The sequence below is a fragment of the Pelobates fuscus genome, chromosome 12, assembly GCF_036172605.1.
Source record: "Pelobates fuscus isolate aPelFus1 chromosome 12, aPelFus1.pri, whole genome shotgun sequence".
Taxonomy (NCBI): Eukaryota; Metazoa; Chordata; class Amphibia; order Anura; family Pelobatidae; genus Pelobates; species Pelobates fuscus.
Genome location: NC_086328.1, coordinates 104,566,461 through 104,586,221, shown reverse-complemented (window position 1 = coordinate 104,586,221; position 19,761 = coordinate 104,566,461). Strand labels below are relative to the sequence as shown.

General features: G+C 43.1%; 2 protein-coding genes across 3 annotated transcripts in view; both read left to right on the top strand.

Moving 5' to 3' along the window:
• DENND2B (DENN domain containing 2B) overlaps positions 1–19,761 on the top strand; it is a 165,429-nt gene that overhangs the window by 18,628 nt on the left and 127,040 nt on the right. Inside the window, exon 2 of one of the 2 annotated variants that reach the window (XM_063437869.1) lies at positions 11,456–11,514. The gene's annotated coding sequence lies outside the window, so the exon portion shown is untranslated. Of the gene's footprint in view, positions 1–11,455; positions 11,515–16,068; positions 16,323–19,761 lie in introns of those variants that run through there. The other variant, XM_063437868.1, reaches the window with a different exon arrangement.
• TMEM9B (TMEM9 domain family member B) overlaps positions 1–19,761 on the top strand; it is a 242,560-nt gene that overhangs the window by 142,734 nt on the left and 80,065 nt on the right. The gene's annotated exons all lie outside the window — the stretch shown is intronic.

Sequence of the window (19,761 nt, the reverse complement as noted above, 5' to 3'; positions counted from 1 at the left end):
CAACTATGTCGGCTGAGTACAGCAATACCCCCGTATGTACCTTTGCCAGGTATATGTGGACATTGAAGGGGCACATTTGAGACACAGCCATTCCAGTTTTTTTTCAAACTTTGAATTTTTACGCTGTGTCCATGTCCCATTTTAGAGTATTTTACAAGGCTATATAATCCAATTACCCCATAAAGGCATACCATTTCTTAAAGAAGACATCCCAGGGCAATTCAAAAGGCATATTTTGAACCTTAGCGTGGGATAATTTTTCCGCTAGCTTGTACCAAGTGTAGTGGTAATGAGCATTTTTTAATGTATTTTTTTAATTTGTAAATCTTTTTTTACTTTGTAAAACTTTTTTTACTTTGTAAAACCCGTTTTTAAACTTTTTTTTTACTTATTAAATGTTTTACATTTTCTTAACTTTTTTTACACTTTTACATTTTTTTCTAAACTTTTCTTTTATCGTTAACCCCTAACTAGCAGTAAGCAGCACTAACAATAAATTCCCCATTTTCCCATAACTCCCACCCACCCCAGCTAGCAAAATATATAATTATAAAATATTTAAATGAATTAATTAAATAAATTAAACCCCCGAGGGTTAAAAAAATAAATAAAAGTTAATCCTCAGGGGTTAAAAAAAATTAGATTACAGTATAATACTGCGATCTGTATGTTGATCACTGTAGGCAGTGATCAACTGGCAGGGAAGGGGTTATTTTTTATTTAGACTGGGTAAAGGGGGGTGGTATTTTGTTTTTTTTACTTAAACGTTACTAAACAGTTTTTTTTTTACCTTTTTAAAGCTTATTTTAACAATTTTTTTACGTTAACCCCTAGTTATCCTAACACCAAATTCCCCAATTCCCCACTAACTTCCACCCATCCCAGCTAGCTAAATATATAATGTTTTAATATTTAAATTAATTAATACAATAAATTTAACCCCTGAGGGTTAAAAAAAATAATAATTAAACCTCAGGGGTTAAAAAAAAAAATCAGATGACATTAAAATGTATACCCTGCCAATTGATCACTGTAGTCAGTGATCAATTGGCAGGGAAGGGGTTCATTTTATTAAAACAGGGGAAAGGGGGGGTGGGATTTAACTTTAATTTTTTTTTTCCCACCAGGGGGCAGGATCAGTGAAGATCCGTCTCCCTGCACTTCACACAGAACCCGGAAGTGCAGGGAGGCGGAAGGTAAGTACATTGAGCACATGTGCTCGCTCTGACATGCTGTCAGAGCGGGCACATGAGCTGGGGCAGCCCGATCGGCAGATACAGAGGCAGACCAGAGCACCATTAACCCCGCGATCGCCGCGATTGCGGAGATCTGGGGTTAACTTTAGTAAATGACGGAAATTTTCCGTCAACGGTCCTTAACTGAAGGACAAGGTTGACGGAAAATTTCCGTCACCGGTCGGGAAGGGGTTAATTTAGAATGTATTATATACACCAAAACTGCTTCATTAAGCTATAGTTGTTTTAGTGACCATAGTGTCCCTTTAAGGTAAAAAATAGCCAAACTGGAAAAATTCTCTAAATCAGCTATGCTTTCAATTTGGCTACTCTGGCCTTAAATTTGAAATTCACTTTGGATTCACCTTGAATTTTCACTTTAGCAAATAACCCAGTGTGTGTAAAATCATACAAATAAAAATTACTTGTGCACGATTTTGCCCAAGAACAATGGACGTTTTAGCATCGAGCTTATTTCTGTGAGTGTGTGACATCGTTCCTCTTGACCTTTTAAAATGGATGAAGTAGTGAAAGCATGGATTAGAGTGGTGGTAGTGTCAATACTCTGGCAATATTGATCATCACGTATAAGACATAGCAAGAAAGACAGTCAGGCAGAGAATCAGAAGAGAACCAGAGGGAAGAATCTGGCAGGAATCGTGCATTGCTATCTCCAGACACGACGTTGCTGCTATCACTGGCTGGGAAAGGGTTAACTTGCGTCTGCAGGGACTTTGCAGAACAATCCTAATAATTCAAACATAAACCTGTCTCCTCCAATCCTGGCCTCCATCTTTCTGTTCCAAACGGTGAACTCGGTGGAACTTGGCCAAGAAATGACTCACAGAGCGAACGCTCCCTTCAATGTACAGATATTCTCTATAAATCAGGCAGCAATGAGGACACACACATACAAATACAGAGCCGCCATCAGAAATTGTGGGGCTCCTAACACAGCTCAGTCAAAATTGGTACCTTGATAGTAGGTTAAATAGGACTGTTTAACCTACTATCAAGGTACCAATTTGGACTAATTGACAATATTGGATTTATTTTTATCCTGGACTTATGTTTTATGTCCCCATATATATATATATATTTTTTTACCATTTTTGCACATAGTTGTATGTGCTTACTGACCAAATAAAGTGTGTTTATTCTTAAGAAGGTCCTTCTATTCTATTACCACTGAAATGCACTGGAAGAAGGATTAGGGACATCCTTTAAAAGTCCCTCAGCGCTACTCATATGAATCTATTTGGCTCCATGTTTAATCATCAGATGTGTTCCACCTTTTATATGTATTTGTTTTATATTGTTTAGAATGGTATAAGGGGTTCACACTCAGGTGATTTATAGCATTTATTGCTAACACTTTCCCCCATATATTGTGTATTGTATTTTCTACATTATATTTTTTTAAAAGGGGCTTGTCACGGCCACAGCGCTGATCCCGGTCCCCTTTAAAAAAAAAAAAAAAGGACATGTAGGGCCCATCGGGTATCCCTAAATGCTTGTGCCACCCGATGGGCCCCATCAGCGTTCGGGCCCCAGTGCAGCTGCACCAGCGGCAGTTCTGCTGCTACATGTGGGACCCGGTCATGGTTGTCACCCCCTGATGGCGGCCCTGCACAAATATACATTACATATAAATAACTAGAACGTGCAGCTGCCTCAGCCGAGCTCGGTGTGCACGTTCTCTCCAATTTATTTATATAAAGAGGCAGACACTCCATTACGTAGACTTATAATAGATTACTATTCCTCACCGATCCCTAAGGGACTAATATCACCAACTACAGGGGGGAGAAAATAGCCCCCACTGCGTACAGAACCTCCTAGTATCCTCAACCAGCAATACACAGGCCAGGTGTTGACTATGTCTCCTGTAGAGTTTACAGTTATAGTTAAAAAGGAACAGAAAATACTTTGAGGGTTTTGAAGCACAATACTTGTTGAATAAAAATGGTGGAATCTGCAGTAGTGCATGCAGGGCCGGATTAACATAGGGGCTGATGGAGCTGCAGCTCCAGGCCCAGGCCCAAGCCCATGGAATAGGCCCATTTAAAAAAAAAAAAAAGCCGGTATTTGAGGCTGCCTGGCCGTGCCGGTATTGCAGTAATACCAGCAATACAAATGCAGATATTTTTCTCAGTATAAACGGAGATTACTACGAAATACCAGCACCAGCCAGTAGGGGTCACTGTGTGTGGAGAGAGACAGGGATAGGAAGTTACAGCATATCCCTCCCTCCCTGCCTCTCTCTACTCACTGATCCGCAGGGGAGCAGCTACATAACACAGAGAGTTCATACAGCAGCTCCCAGTCTGCAGAGACAGACTACAGCTCAGGGAAGTGAAGGATGGGGGGTGGGGGGAAAAGCAGCAGGGAAACATGGGGACACTGAGACACTAGGGGACACATGGGGACACAGACACTAGGGAAAACTGAGACATGGGGATGCTGTGACACATGGGGACGCTGTGAGACATAGGGACATTGGGAGACACATTGGGACATGGAGACACTAGGGACATAGTGTCTCCATGTCTCCCAGTGTCCCCAACTGTCCCCTGGCAGGATTATGAGTGTGGGTGCCAGGATTCAGGCTGGAGATGGGGGTATTACCCCGAAAATTGTCGGTTTATGCAGGAGCTCGCTCGGCATGCGGCTGCTCCGCTCAGAGTCCAAGCCCCCCTGATATTATTTTTAAACCTTTGCCCCTCTAATTTAAGACTATGTCCTCTTGTTGTGGTAGTTTTTCTTCTTTTAAATATGGTCTCCTCCTTTACTGTGTTTATTTCCCTTTATGTATTTAAATGTTTCTCTCATATCCCTCCTGTCTCATCTTTCCTCCAAGCTATACATGTTAAGATCCTTTAACCTTTCCTGGTAAGTTTTATCCTGCAATCCATGAACCAGTTTAGTAGCCCTTCTCTGAACTCTCTCTAAAGTATCAATATCCTTCTGCGTACAATACTCCAAGTGAGGTCTCACCAGTGCTCTGTACAATGGCATTAACACTTCTACTGCTAATACCTCTCCCTGTACAACCAAGCATTCTGCTAGCATTTCCTGCTGCTCTATTACATTGTCTGCCTACCTTTAAGTCATCAGAAATAATCACCCCTAAATCCCTTTCCTCAGATGTTGAGGTTAGGACTCTATCAAATATTCTATACTCTGCCCATGGGTTTTTACGTCCAAGATGCATTATCTTGCACTTATCCACATTAAATGTCAGTTGCCACAACTCAAGATAATTTTTCTAGTTTACCTAAATCATTTGCCATTTGGCTTATTCTCCTGGAACATCAACCCCGTTACATATCTTAGTATCATCAGCAAAAAGACATACCTTACCATCAAGACCTTCTGCAATATCACTAATAAAAATATTAAAGAGAATGGGTCCAAGTACAGACCCCTGATGTACCGCACTGGTCTACTGCACCACCATGATCTATTATTCTAGTTACCCAATCAAAAAAATGAATAAGATTAGTTTGGCATGATCTCCGTGAAGTAAATCCATGTTGTCTCTGATCTTGAAATCCATGTGTTTTTAGATGTTCAACAATCCTATCCTTTAACATGGTTTCCATTACTTTCCCCACTACTGAAGTAAGGCTTACTGGCCTATAGTTGCCCGACTCCTCCCTACTACCTTTCTTGTGAATGGGCACAACATTCGCTAACTTCCAATCTTCTGGGACTACTGCTGTTAACAATGATTGGTTAAATAAATCTGTTAATGGTTTTGCTAGTTCACTACTAAGCTCTTTTAATAACTTTGGGTGTATTCCATCAGGTCCCATTGACTTATTTGTCTTTACTTTTGACAGTTGAAATAGAACCTCTTCTTCTGTAAACTCACATGTAATAAATTACTAATTTGTCCTTTTTCCTAACTGAGGTCCCTTTCCTTTTCATCTGTAAACACTGAACAAAAATATTCATTGAGGCAGTCAGCTAGAGCTTTATCCTCTTCTACATACTTTCCCTCTTTTGTTTTTAATCTAACTAATCCTTGTTTTACTTTCCTTTTCTCATTTATGTATCTAAAAAATATTTTGTCCCCTTTTTTTACTGACTGTGCTATTTTCTCTTCTGTGTGTGATTTGGAAGCTCGTATAACTTGCTTAGCCTCTTTCTGCCTAATCTTATAGATCATTCTGTCTTCCTCACTGTTTTCTTTTACAATTACTAAATGCTAACTTTTTGTTTTTTACTATATTAGCCACATCTGCGGAGTATCACAGTGGTTTCTTGAATCTTTTGCTTTTACTGACAAGCCTAATGTCTCCCAGTGTCCCCAAATATCTGTCTCCAGTGTCCACGTGTCTCCCAGCCAGTGTCCCTAGTGTCTCAGTGTCACCATGTCTCCCAGCCAGTGTCTGTGTCCCCATGTCTCCAAATTTTTTAGTGTCCCCATGTTTATGTCCACAAGTGCCCCATGTCTTACAGTGTTCCCAAGTGTCCCCATGTCTCCCAGTGTCCCCAAGTGTCTTAGTGTCCCCATGCCTCCCAGCCAGTGTCCCTAGTGTTTCAGTGTCCCCACATTTTTCAGTGTCCCCATGTCTTTGTCCACAAGTGCCCCCATGTCTCCCAGTGTCCCCAAGTGTCTCAGTGTCCCCATGCCTCCCAGTCAGTGCCCCTAGTGTCCTAGTGTCCCCATGTCTCCCAGTGACCCCTAGTCTCCCAGTGTCTGTGTCTCCGTGACTTCCTGTGTCTGTCCCCCCATGTCTCTGTGTCCCTAGTGTCTGTGTTCCCATGTCTCCCAGTATCTCCATGTCTCCCAGTGTCCCCATGTCTGTATCCACAAGTGCCCCCATGTCTCCCAGTGTCCCCAAGTGTCTCAGTGTCCCCAAGTTTCTCAGTGTCCCCTGGTGTATCAGTGCCCCTGGTGTCTCAGTGTCCCCATGTCTCACTGTGTCCACATGTCTCTCAGTGTCCCCTAGTATCCTAGTGACACAGGAAACACTGAGACATGGGGACATGGGGAGAAACGAGGACACTGAGACACTGGGAGACTAGGGGACTGGGTGACATGGGGACACTGATTCTGTGGTATATAGGGACACTGATGCCAGGTTGGCCTTCCAATTCTTTGGACAGATATGTCCCCTTTTTGGGCATGTTCGCCCCTTTTGGCAGTTCTGGTTACGTGATTCACGTCAGTGGCCCACCCTTTTACCCCGCCCATTGACTTCCTGCTTCACTGGAAACTGCGATTAGGGGGTATGGATTTACTTGAAAGATGAAAGCATAAATTAGAGAGAGATTAGCATAGAGTATGTGTTTTCTTATAGCTGCATCCTTTGAGTTTCCCTCCAACACCATCTCCATCAGATACATGACGCTTGGGAGGTATGACTGTTTTAGTGTTTTTAGTCGATAAGATTCTGTAATTAGGCCCCATCATAATTGTCAGCACCAGGCCCACTCGGCTCTTAATCTGGCCCTGAGTGCATGGTGTGTACTGGGTAAATAGGAAAACACCTCCATGAGGAGAGGCAATTACCCAGCATTCCCTGTGGGTATATGCAAATACTTTGTGAGTACTCTGTGTAAAGTATTCTGTATAGAACATTCTGTGCTTGTGGGAATACTTGGCACTCTGTGGTTATAGCATTGCATACCTTGTTGGTATATTCATCACTCTGTGGGTATGCTCAGCACGCTGTGGATATACTCAGTCAGCACTCTGTGGGTATGCTCAGCCTGCTGTGGGTATGCTCAGCATGCTGTGGGTATACTTGGAAACCCTGTTGGTATGCTCAGCACACTATGAGTATACTCAGGTACTTCCATGGGTATACTCCGAACTCCGTGGTTATAGCATAGCAAACCCTGTGGGTATATTCATGTACCTCTGTGGGTACACTCAGCACTCTGTGGGTATACTCGGCACGCTGTGGATATACTTGGAACTCTGTTGGTATGCTTAGCATGCTGTGAGTATAATCAGGTAGCTCCGTGGGTATACTCAGTACTCCGTGGTTGGTTATAGCATGGCATGACCTGTGGGTATATTCATGTACCTCTGTGGGTACACTCAGCACTCTGTGGGTATACTCGGCACGCTGTGGATATACTTGGAACTCTGTTGGTATGCTTAGCATGCTGTGAGTATAATCAGGTAGCTCCGTGGGTATACTCAGTACTCCGTGGTTGGTTATAGCATGGCATGACCTGTGGGTATATTCACGTACCTCTGTGGGTACACTCAGCCCTCTGTGGTTATAGCATCTCATGCCCTGTGGGTATAGGCTCTCCCAGTGTATGAGTAAAAGCAGGGGCTCAGATACTGATATCAGACAGTAAAAGATATAAATATATTTGCAGCTGTTGGAAGGAAATGATAAACATGTGGGATCTTCCCCTGCATTGAAAAGCCTAAATCCAGATTTTAGTATATTAACCCTCTCAGTCCCAGTCTGGGATGGGATGTCAGTGCAGATATAAACCTGGGAGAAATACAGAGAGCATTGTAAGGTTCTCCTGCCAAACTTCACAGACTGTGAGTCACTCGCTGTCTGAGACATCTCTCACCTTGAACTCGATGACTTTCTCCCCAATCCTTCGTCTCGATTCTCTTTAACACGGCCACAGAGAGACTCTGAGGACGTTTATCCATAAAGAGTCAATGTCACAGTAAATGCCTAAAAGGGAGAAAGAAATCAGTTAGATAATAAATGATCAGTTATAAAATATGTTAAACTCAGCGCAATACTCTGACACAACCCATTATGGTATATATAATATATACTGCACTTGTATCAAATAAAACACTGGATCACACTATGCACAATGTCACACAGCTATCATTACAGCAGACATGATCGAGAATTTAAAGGGACACTGAATATCTGTATTCCTAATGCTAGAGTCTAAATGTCCCTAGTAAGTTTTAAGGCTCCCTCCAGGTAACAAGTAAGAAACAAAAGATAACAAAATAAAGGATTTTACTGACCTTTTCTACAACACAGAGTCTCCCTTGTGATCCCACGGCTCATCCTCGTCAGATGTCACACTAGAGGCATGCCTCGTAGAGGAACATTGGGGACCGCAGGTACATGCGCAGCACTCACCACGATGCACCTATAATTCTCTAAGGCAGATCGCAATGGCACTGCGCATGCACGTCACAGTATGTTAGGGTATGAGAGCAGGAAAGTAACAGTCCCATGGGTCTTGGTGGATCAGACCCAGGGTCTTGGTGGATCAGACCCAGGGATCTTTGTGGATCAGTCCCAGGGTCTTGGTGAATCAGTTCCAGGGGGGTCTTGATGGATCAGCCTGGGGGTCTTGGTGAATCAGTTCCAGGGGGGTCTTGATGGATCAGCCTGGGGGTCTTGGTGAATCAGTTCCAGAGGGGTCTTGATGGATTAGCCTGAGGGTCTTGGTGAATCAGTTCCAGGGGGGTCTTGATGGATCAGCCTGGGGGTCTTGGTGAATCAGTTCCAGGGGGGTCTTGGTGGATAAGCTTGGAGGTCTTGGTGGATCAGACCCAGGATTCTTTGTGGATCAGTCCCAGGGTCTTGGTGAATCAGTTCCAGGGGGGGTCTTGATGGATCAGCCTGGGCGTCTTGGTGAATCGGTCTTGGTGGGTCAGTATCAGGGTTCTTGGCTTACGGATAGAATACATCCACCCTGAGACAGACTCAGCATCCCAAGTGCATATTCACTTATTAAAACATGGGTGAGTGTTTATATAGATAGATACAACAACCTGTTCCCATTACTGTACTTGGTTTATAACAGCATCATTGCTAACTGCAGACAAGCTTTTCCTGTTAACATAGTAATCAGCAATGTCCACATCTGCCCACTGGGTGGCAGTGCAGTCTGAATGCAGCAGTCACAGCATGTCCATTCCTTTAAAAATATTAATTAACCCCTTAAGGACACCTGACATGTGTGGCATGTCATGATTTCCTTTTATTCCAGAAGTTTGGTCCTTAAGGGGTTAAAGGACAACTATCACCTCAAAACTATTTTTAATACAATAATAATATAATAATTTCATCAAGCTTTGAGAGGAAACATATTGTGTTAAATTAATTCTATGTAAAAAATATGAGAAAGCTCACCCCTACCTTTAATATGTGACAGGATCCTCAAGCCATATACATGCACCTTGGGTCGAACAGTGTTTGAAAGCAGTTAGTCTCTATGGTCTTCCCTGCTTCACTCCCTGCACAGAAACAGAGAAGACCATAGAGACTAACTGTCTGTTTTCTTACCCAAGGTGTATGTATATGGCTGATGGAACCTGCCATATATTAAAGGAAGGGATGGGTTTTTACCTTTTTTTTTGTATACACAGACTTCAAAACTTGATGAAAAGATTATTATATTAAAAATAGTTTTAAGCAAACGGTTCTTTAAATGGACACTAAATTCATCCACACCACTTCATCTCAACGACATGGGCTGGGTACAGTGGCACTCTCTTTGTAATGGATCTTATTTACACAGACTGATTTCTGAACATATTTATTGTAGTTCAAAGACACATTACTGGGAGTATTATTGCTGTGGAGCTCTGTTATACACTCAGACACACCAACAATATGGAGCTCCAAGAAAAGAGAGAAATTGGGATAGAAAATGTGGACAGAGGGATTTGTGTCCAAAATAGTGCCACTTGGGATGTATGGATTAGGCTCAGCCAGTCTTTACCTGTTCACTGTCTAACAATGTGGCTTCCTGCATCCTGTCAGTCTGTGTATAGTGGGAATCCAGTAACAGGCAGGTGCTACCTGGGACTGGCTCAGAGGGGTCATAAAAATGGAGATACTGACAGGCGGAAGCAGAGTACATGTTACACGGAATGACAGCGTGTAAATCACATGTAATTGTTTTTGGTTTTTTTCCAGAAGCTATCCGTGTGTCATGTCAGGACACATTAATAATAAAATTCTCAGAATTCCCACGAATTACCTTTATTTTATCACTGCGGGATGCCGGAGGTGAAACACAGCAACACTAAGCACATTGTCTGCAGAAATTGAAATCCAATGTTTTTTCATACTACTGTACAGCGCTACAGAAGATGTTGGTGCTCTATAAATAATATTAATTATAATATACTACAGGCCATGGATGTTGTGATCAAATTACTTGTTGCCAGCTGTTGTATGGTCGAGCTGTGGACATGACAATAGATCTTTCCCCATGTATCGGATTAGTGAGTTAATTTGGAATTGTGGCAAATTGACAAATTTTTTAAGAGTTGCTAAACTGGAACTAAATTGGAGACTCATAATTTTTCCGATTTTCTTAGTTTAGTGAACTAACAGTATCTGCTTTTTGGGAGCAGATGCGCACACAAATCCTCGCTACAGATTTTGTTTTGGGTGGATTCATATAAATATAATTTCCCAGGACAATGAGCAGTAATCCAATTTCTGATACAATGTCCCACGGAGTGAGTGTCATATTACTGTGTTCTATTCGGAATATTTGTTTCTGTGCAATTTTAACTCATGAATCTGCTCAAACAATGTATAAAATAGTTGGCAATTTATTGTGTCTGAAGGTAGCGCACTCTGTAGCAGGGCAGGAAAATAAAATCAGATCTTGGCTTTAAGGGTAAAAAAAACAAAAAACACTGACATCTAAATGATGTCTTCTTTACAAAACTACTTTCTGCTCAAAAAATACCTCCTCTCTAATTAAATGTTTTGCTTTCCTGTTTAGTTTTTATTTGCAATCAACTATAATATATATATATATATATATATATATATAAATACAATGTTTTAATTAATCTAATTATTTATAAAGAATCGTAGAACACTGAGTTAGTTATTTGTTATTAATTGAATTTCAACACCCGCCATGTCCTTCTATATTACTCTAAATAATAAAATGTTTGGGAAGAAAAAGGGAAAATGTCTGCTAAAAGAATTTTCCATATATAACATTAAAATGTATTTAACCATTCCATGCTCTTAGACTCTCTAATGTCGCCAGTCGTTTAAAAAATGGACCTATAACAATACTTGCTCTTTAGAAGTTGACATTTTAGAGTAAATCCCTAGACATAATTCTTTTACGACCAATTTGGAAAATGTAGACCAAAGACATCTGACTGTACTTGATTAATAATGTCATGTTCTGCCAATAAATAGTAAAAGGAAGTGGAATTGTTACATTTTGGGTTTCTGATAACATGCGCACATTCCTGATCCCCTAACTCTCTGTTACAGGAGGATGATAGAACCCAGGAAGCCAATCTCAATCGTTTAATACCTGAACCAGCATCAAGGTACGTACCATTACAGTGTGAATGGCTAGATACCTTTGCAGACCATGCAGCCTCTTTAAGGGCGTCTGAAAGATGCGTCCTACAGGGTAACACTGACAGTTGCAGGGGGTATTTTACATAATCCTCTCATGTAAAGAAAGGTATGGCTCCAGACCAGAATTGCAGAATTATCACCTTGGGTTTCCAACAGTCACCCATTGAGAACCCATCTGCATCTGGAGCACTGCTGAGTTCGAAGACACAGCTAGCCAAAGGGGTGAGGTAAGCTCCATATTTGGTAGTTGCACTCAGCAAAGCAATAAGCATCTTGGTAGAATTCAGGAAATGTTTGAGCAGCTCAGCACTTCTACGAACTGTAGGCCTCAAATGAAAAAGGAACATTTGCAAGCCACAACAGGGCTGTGAGCATCTGGTCTGAACTCAACAGGGCTGCGTTCAACTGGGCTGAACTCAGCAGGGCTTTGACCATCTGGATTGAACTCACTAGGGCTCTGAACGTCTGGGCTGAACTTAGCAGCACTGTAACATCTGGGCTGAACTCAGCAGAGCTGTAAGCATCTGGGCTGAACTCAGCTGAGCTGTGAATATCCGGGCTAAACTCAGCAGGGATGTGAACAGCTGGATTGAACTCACTAGGGCTGTGAACATCTGGGCTGAACTCAGCAGCACTGTAGCTGGAATATCTGGGCTAAACTCAGCAGGGATGTGAGCATCTGGGCTGAACTCAATAGGGCTGTGAGCATCTGATCTGAACTCAGCAGGTCTGTGATTATCTGGGCTGAACTCAGCTGGGATGTGAATATCCAGGCTAAACTCAGCAGGGATGTGAACATTTGGATTGAACTCACTTGGGCTGTGAGCATCTAGGATGAACTCAGCAGCACTGTAACATATGGGCTGAACTCAGCGGGGCTGTGAACAATTGGATTGAACGCAACTGGGCTGTGGACATTAGGGCTGAACTCTGCAGCACTGTAACATCTGGACTGAAATCAGCAGAGCTGTGAATATCTGGTCTAAACTCAGCAGTTATGTGAACATCTGAGATGAAGTCAGCAGGGCTGTGAGTATCTGGGAGTAAACTCAGCTGGAATTTCTGGGCTAAACTGAGCAGGGATGTGAACAGCTGGGGTGAACTCAGCGAGGCTGTGAACATCTGGGCTGTAAGCATCTGAGCTGAACTCAGTGGAGCTGTAAGCATCTGAGCTGAACTCAGTGGAGCTGTGAACATCTGAGCTGAACTCAGCAGGGCTGTGAGCATCTGAGCTGAACTCAGCGGGGCTGTGAGCATCTGAACTGAACTCAGCGGGGCTGTGAGCATCTGAACTGAACTCAGCGGGCCTGTGAGCATCTGAGCTGAACTCAGCGGGGCTGTGAGCATCTGAGCTGAACTCAGCGGGGCTGTGAGCATCTGAGCTGAACTCAGCGGGGCTGTGAGCATCTGAGCTGAACTCAGCAGGCCTGTGAACATCTGAGCTGAACTCAGCGGGGCTGTGAGCATCTGAACTGAACTCAGCGGGGCTGTGAGCATCTGAGCTGAACTCAGCTGGCCTGTGAACATCTGAGCTGAACTCAGCGGGGCTGTGAGCATCTGAGCTGAACTCAGCGGGGCTGTGAGCATCTGAACTGAACTCAGCGGGCCTGTGAACATCTGAGCTGAACTCAACGGGGCTGTGAGCATCTGAGCTGAACTCAGCGGGGCTGTGAGCATCTGAGCTGAACTCAGCGGGGCTGTGAGCATCTGAGCTGAATTCAGCAGGCCTGTGAACATCTGAGCTGAACTCAGCGGGGCTGTGAGCATCTGAACTGAACTCAGTGGGGCTGTGAGCATCTGAGCTGAACTCAGCTGGCCTGTGAACATCTGAGCTGAACTCAGCGGGGCTGTGAGCATCTGAGCTGAACTCAGCGGGGCTGTGAGTATCTGAGCTGAACTCAGCGGGCCTGTGAGCATCTGAGCTGAACTCAGCGGGCCTGTGAACATCTGAGCTGAACTCAGCGGGCCTGTGAACATCTGAGCTGAACTCAGCGGGGCTGTGAGCATCTGAGCTGAACTCAGCAGGGCTGTGAGCATCTAATCTGAACTCAGTGGGGCTGTGAACATCTAATCTGAACTCAGTGGGGCTGTGAGTATCTGAACTGAACTCAGCAGGCCTGTGAACATCTGAACTGAACTCAGCGAGACTGTGAGCATCTGAGCTGAACTCAGCGGACCTGTGAGCATCTGAGCTGAACTCAGCGGTGCTGTGAGCATCTAATCTTAACTCAGTGGGGCTGTGAGCTTCTGGACTGGACTATATTATAAAATGTAAAACCTGCAGTGAAACAGGAACCAGAAATTGCTTTAGGAGAGAAAGCTGGAAGGTGTAAATAAATATGTCATTTGCTCGTATTTGCTGAGTAATTTGGGATTTAAGGCGGAGGGGGGCTGGCCCTGACTGCTCCCAGAGCCCTGGATACGTTCTTACTTGCTCTGTGGCCCCCAGGGCTGGATTAATAATTGGCTTCCCTACGGCATATGGCAGGCACATCTCAAGTAGCTTCACCCGCCTGTGTTAGCAAGTTCCTGAACTTTCTCACCCTCTGGCACAGACAAAATGAACTAATCTGGGGAATGATTCACTACCACTGACTCCTCCATAACTTCCCTATCCTTAAAGAGGAAATCTCGTAAAAATAGTCCTGTTTCCACAGGGTGTTCAATATTGCGCCATGTGTAGCATGCCATTTTACTGGGAAAGGAGAAGCTATGGGAGAGATTTATCAAAGTGTCGTGGAAGTGGAATATTCACCAATGGAATGTGTCTGCTGATTCCACTGGTTTCCATGGTGATTGCCCCAGTCTGTTTGGTTTCCATGGTGACTGCCTCACTCTTAAAACTTTGCACCACTTTTAGGTCAGAGTACTTTGATATTTTCCAGTTTTCTGTTACATCACATTTCTTGTATCTGCGATATGGACATTCCGATTATTAGTGATCATGTAAATTGGCGAAAGGATTGGGGAAGCGATTGCTTAGTCCATTCACATCATCATAATTTAGTAATGGAAATCCCAAATATGACAACCAGAAAACCTAAAGGCCGTCTTTAAGCACCATAACCCGCTGTAGTTGTTATTGCGCCAGTATGCTCTATGCAGAAACCGTGGGTGTCCCTGGGACTATGGGCCAGAACCTAGTTTAGTATGTTACTAGTGGGAACATTACACTCTGATACTGGCAATATTGACTTTGCACAAGATTTAGGCAACATTCATTGGTTAAGTGTGTCAGACGACAAGGGTTGTCGTGGGTATGGTGCGTACAGTGTCCCTTTAATATAGGAATCAAATGGTTTATCCACTAAACACAAAATTGTCGTCATTTGGAAATCGAGTTGCAAAACTTTGGCATAAAGTGAAATTTGGAGAAAAAATAAAACTATCCAGCTATGGTGACAGTTTGGCCATTACAACCTAAATATCTGATTTAGTTTTCAGCTCAGTACAATCCGGTGTTTAGTGACTAAACTTAAGTATGAATGGGCCAGGCATCACAGTCCCCAGATGTTGCTAAACTACAACTCCCATGATTCTCTGGCCATCTATTGCATCATAGAATTCGGGGAACCGTAGGCCATTAACATCTGTGGGCAGTTTAACCCTGGAATAGGCGGTTAAAGATGCATCTAATGTTTACACCAGTAAGCAGTAACATGAAGCCATGGTAGGTTTATCTAGCAGACTCACAAGCACCCCACCGCACTGATCTATGTAAAGTATAAAGCAATTAAATAATTCCAAACCTAACACATAGTTTAGTACCATCTTTCTCTGAGGCTCTGTAATGTGGGGTGAAGTGATGTAATATTGGCATGAAAAGCAGATGGAATAAGTTTTCAAAAGTATTTAATTTACAATCAAAAGAAAAGTGAATTTAAAAAAATCATTTGATGCAACCTGCATGTTTATTGCATTGTGTGCACGTTTTAACAAGTTTTCAGAATAAACATGCCTGTTTATGTAGAAGCAGTAGAAGCATAATGTGTTTTTTATTTAAATTGAATATTTCTATGATTCCCATAGTGCAGGAATAGCTCACTGTGAAAATACTAATTTATACAATGCCAGTTTATCTTTTATAATAAACAGAGAATTCCCCCTTTAATCAGTTACTGCAGAATAAAATATTATCATAAAGTATTACCTTATTTGCCCACATCTTGCCCCAAAACATATATTCTGCATCATGATTACATTTTGCCCAATTCCTATTTTATCTGACCCAGATAAATTCTGTCACATGGCCAAGGCAGAGAGGCCACTGATTGGTGGCTGTGGTTTACATTTTAGTATTATTATTTTATTTTTTTTAATGAGTTTAAAAGTATCAGAGGAGAATGAATAAGTCAGATGTGGCTGAGGAGACAGCCAGCAGGGAGTGAAGTGACCTCTGTGGACAGTTACACATAGAATGTGCTCTGAGACTGTAACACTGTGTCAGAGATGTTTGCTCTGAGAGTCCTTTTGTAAATAGAGAGAGGGTAACTCCACAGACTGAGGAGCAGGAGGGGCTGTGAGTAGACTGCCAGTCCTCCCATATGAGTGGGGCTGTCTCTGTGTGCTGTCTGCTCTCCCTTGCTCTGGCAGAGGGAGGACAGGGCTTCATGATCTCTGCCTGCTCTGTCTGGGGACCCCAAGACCCCTTAACCCTAGGAGAGTCTGTGTGGGATGTAGGAAGCAGAACTGGAGACAAACTGTAAGACTCACATCTGTCTTGGAAAACACAAAGTTAAGGATGGCTTGGAGACAGGAGATCTGCAGGGAAGAGGTAAATCGCTTTAACTTTATAGAAAATAATGTTAGCCCCCTTCCCCCCATGCTGCCTGGCCCAGGCAGGGAAGGGGTTAAACTGGCTGCATGTTGTTAGAATGATGTAATGCTTAAACAGTTGTATTGTATTATGGAGATAAGCTGGGATGGAGTTTTATCACGGTGTGTCCTGTCTTTCATTGAGAGATGCTGTTTAACCCTTTCGGTGCAGTGCTGTGGCTTTCACACACTCCATCAAGTTCAGCTCTGAAGGGAATGGGTTAATGGGTAATCCAGTGGATCTCTGTGGGTTTGGATCAGGCTGGGATGAAGTCATTGTGTAGCAGCAGATGTTGTTACATCGAATGTTGAATGAAAAGATGAGTTTAGTTCTGGTGGGATTTCTGGGTTTTAGAATGGGCTTTGTTTGCCAGTAATGGCAGCTGTGTGACTCTCTCTCAGCCTGGCTAGAATGTTAACTGAGAGCTTCCAGCCTGTGACTAGCAAAATAGCTGTGACTAGCATGATAACTGAAAACTGGAAGCAGCCCGTGACTAGTAAAATGGCTCACCCCTAGCCTGTGACTAGCAGAATAGTTGTGACTGTAAGATAACTGAGCCCCTCAAGCCTGTGACTAGTGACTTGTAAGATAACTGAGCCCCTCTAGCCTGTGACTAGTGACTTGCCAGATAACTGAGCCCCTCAAGCCTGTGACTAGTGACTTGTAAGATAATTGAGCCCCTCTAGCCTGTGACTAGTGACTTGCAAGATAACTGAGCCCCTCCAGCCTGTGACTAGTGACTTACTCTATAACTGAGCCCCTCCAGCCTGTGACTAGTGACTTACACTATAACTGAGCCCCTCTAGCCTGTGGCTAGTGACTTGCAAGATAACTGAGCCCCTCCAGCCTGTGACTAGTGACTTACACTATAACTGAGCCCCTCCAGCCTGTGACTAGTGACTTACACTATAACTGAGCCCCTCTAGCCTGTGACTAGTGACTTGCAAGATAACTGAGCCCCTCCAGCCTGTGACTAGTGACTTACACTATAACTGAGCCCCTCCAGCCTGTGACTAGTGACTTACACTATAACTGAGCCCCTCCAGTCTGTGACTAGTGACTTACACTATAACTGAGCCCCTCTAGCCTGTGACTAGCGACTTGCAAGATAACTGAGCCCCTCTAGCCTGTGACTAGTGACTTACACTATAACCGAGCCCCTCCAGCCTGGGACTAGTGACTTGCAAGATAACTGAGCCCCCCCAGCCTGTGACTAGTGACTTACACTATAATTGAGCCCCTCTAGCCTGTGACTAGTGACTTACACTATAACTGAGCCCCTCCAGCCTGTGACTTGTGACTTACGAGATAACTGATCCCCTCCAGCTTGTGACTAGTGACTTACAAGATAACTGAGCCCCTCCAGCCTGTTACTAGTGACTTGCAAGATAACGGAGCCCCTCTAGTCTGTGACTAGTGACTTACACTATAACTGAGCCCCTCTAGCCTGTGAATAGTGACTTGCAAGGTAACTGAGCTCCTCCACTGTGACTAGTGACTTGCAAGATAACTGAGCCCCTCCAGCCTGTGACTAGTGACTGGAAAGATAACTGAGCCCCTCCAGCCTGTGATTAGTAACTTACACTATAACTGAGCCCCTATGGCCTGTGACTAGTGACTAGCAAGGTAACTGAGCTCCTCCACTATGTGACTAGTGACTTGCAAGATAACTGACCCATCCAGCCCGTGACTTGTGATTGGAGAGATAACCGAACCCCTCCAGTCTGTGACTAGTGACCAGCAAGATAACTGAGTCCCCAAGCCTGTAACCAACAAAATAACTGTGACTAGTAGCTATCAAAATGGCTGAGTGCATCCAATCTGTGACTAGCAGAATAACCCATTCACCAGCCTGTGAATAACAAATTAGGTGTGACTAACAATATAACAGACTTCCTCTAGGCTGTGACTAGTGACTAGAAGTATAACAGAGTCCCTCTAGTCTAGCCTGTGACTAGTGACTAGCCAAATAACAGACTCCCTCTAGCCTGTGACTAGTGACTTTCAAAATAGTGGAGTTCCTCTAGGGCAGGCTGTGACTAGTGACTAGCAATATAACAGAATCCCTCTAGCCTGTGACTAGTGATTAGCAAAATAACAGATTCACTCTAGCCTGTGACTAGTGACTTGCAATATAGCATAGTCCCTCTAGGCTGTGACTAGTAACTCGCAATATAACAGATTGCCTCTGGCCTGTGACTAGTGACTAGCAATATGACAGAGTCCATCTAGCCTGTGACATGTGACTAGCAATATGACAGAATCCCTCTAGCCTGTGGCTAGCAATATAACAGAATCCTTCGAGCCTGTGACTAGTGACTAGCAATATAAGAGTCCTTCTAGCCTGTGACTAGTGACCAGCCTGTGACTAGTGATTCACAATGTAGCGCAGTTTGCACCGTATGTGGATAGTATATATGTTTATGTATGAAGGGATGTACATGCAGGTGACGTGGTGTTGTACATGTCTATATATATATATTTTTTAGATTTTCTATCCCCTTGTCTGGGAAGCTCAGGATGCGGTTCCTTGGCTGTCATGACATGTTTGGGTTAGGCCCGGTCCAGGGGTCAGTACAAAGCAATCAGGATGGAGACACAGCTTTGTCATTTTTTTTTTTTGTTAAAGTGTAGCGCACATGTAGGGGCCCAGATTTGGGGATCACAAAGGATTTCCTTTACTTCGTACATGATGGTTTTGACAGTTGAGTTCCTGCTTTTTTTCTTCTTCATGTTTCCTCAAGATGAATATTTTTAGGACTTTGCGCTAGACGTTTGGTTTTAACCTCTCCGCTGCTGGGGAAGTCTGAGATTTCCTTTTTTTGTTGTTGAATGAGCATCTTTCTTCGGTTCTCTGACGTTTATTCACTGACCTCTGAATTGTGAAGAATGGACAAAATAATTGCAAATATGACTCCAAAATCCAGATTTTTGTTTTTTCATTTTAACTCCAATAAAACAATGTGTAAGGAACATTACCCAGAGAGTTAGTTACTAAAGTAAGAATTCAAAGATTCAAAGGGAATTTCATATTTAAGGTCAAAATATTTGAACTGGATAAATTATTAAGTTACTTTATTAAATTACTTAATAGTTAGGTCAGTTATTCTTCCGGTTTGGCTACTGAGATATTATGTTTGAATTCTCAATTTAGTAAATCACCCTGTTTATATCACAACAGTCCTGCAAGTCATGCTTCATGAAAGGGTTAAATAACAACCACCAGTGATAAGATTTAAGGAAAAGTTTCTAATTCCTTTAATTGCTGCATCTGCTAATGATCCTGCAAGTGAAAGGAAACATAAACAGGCAAATAGCGGGGTTGGAATAGCTGCGTCTGTGGATCTAAGATTATTCCATTATTCCTCTCTGTCTGTCGTCCATTCTCTACGCTGGA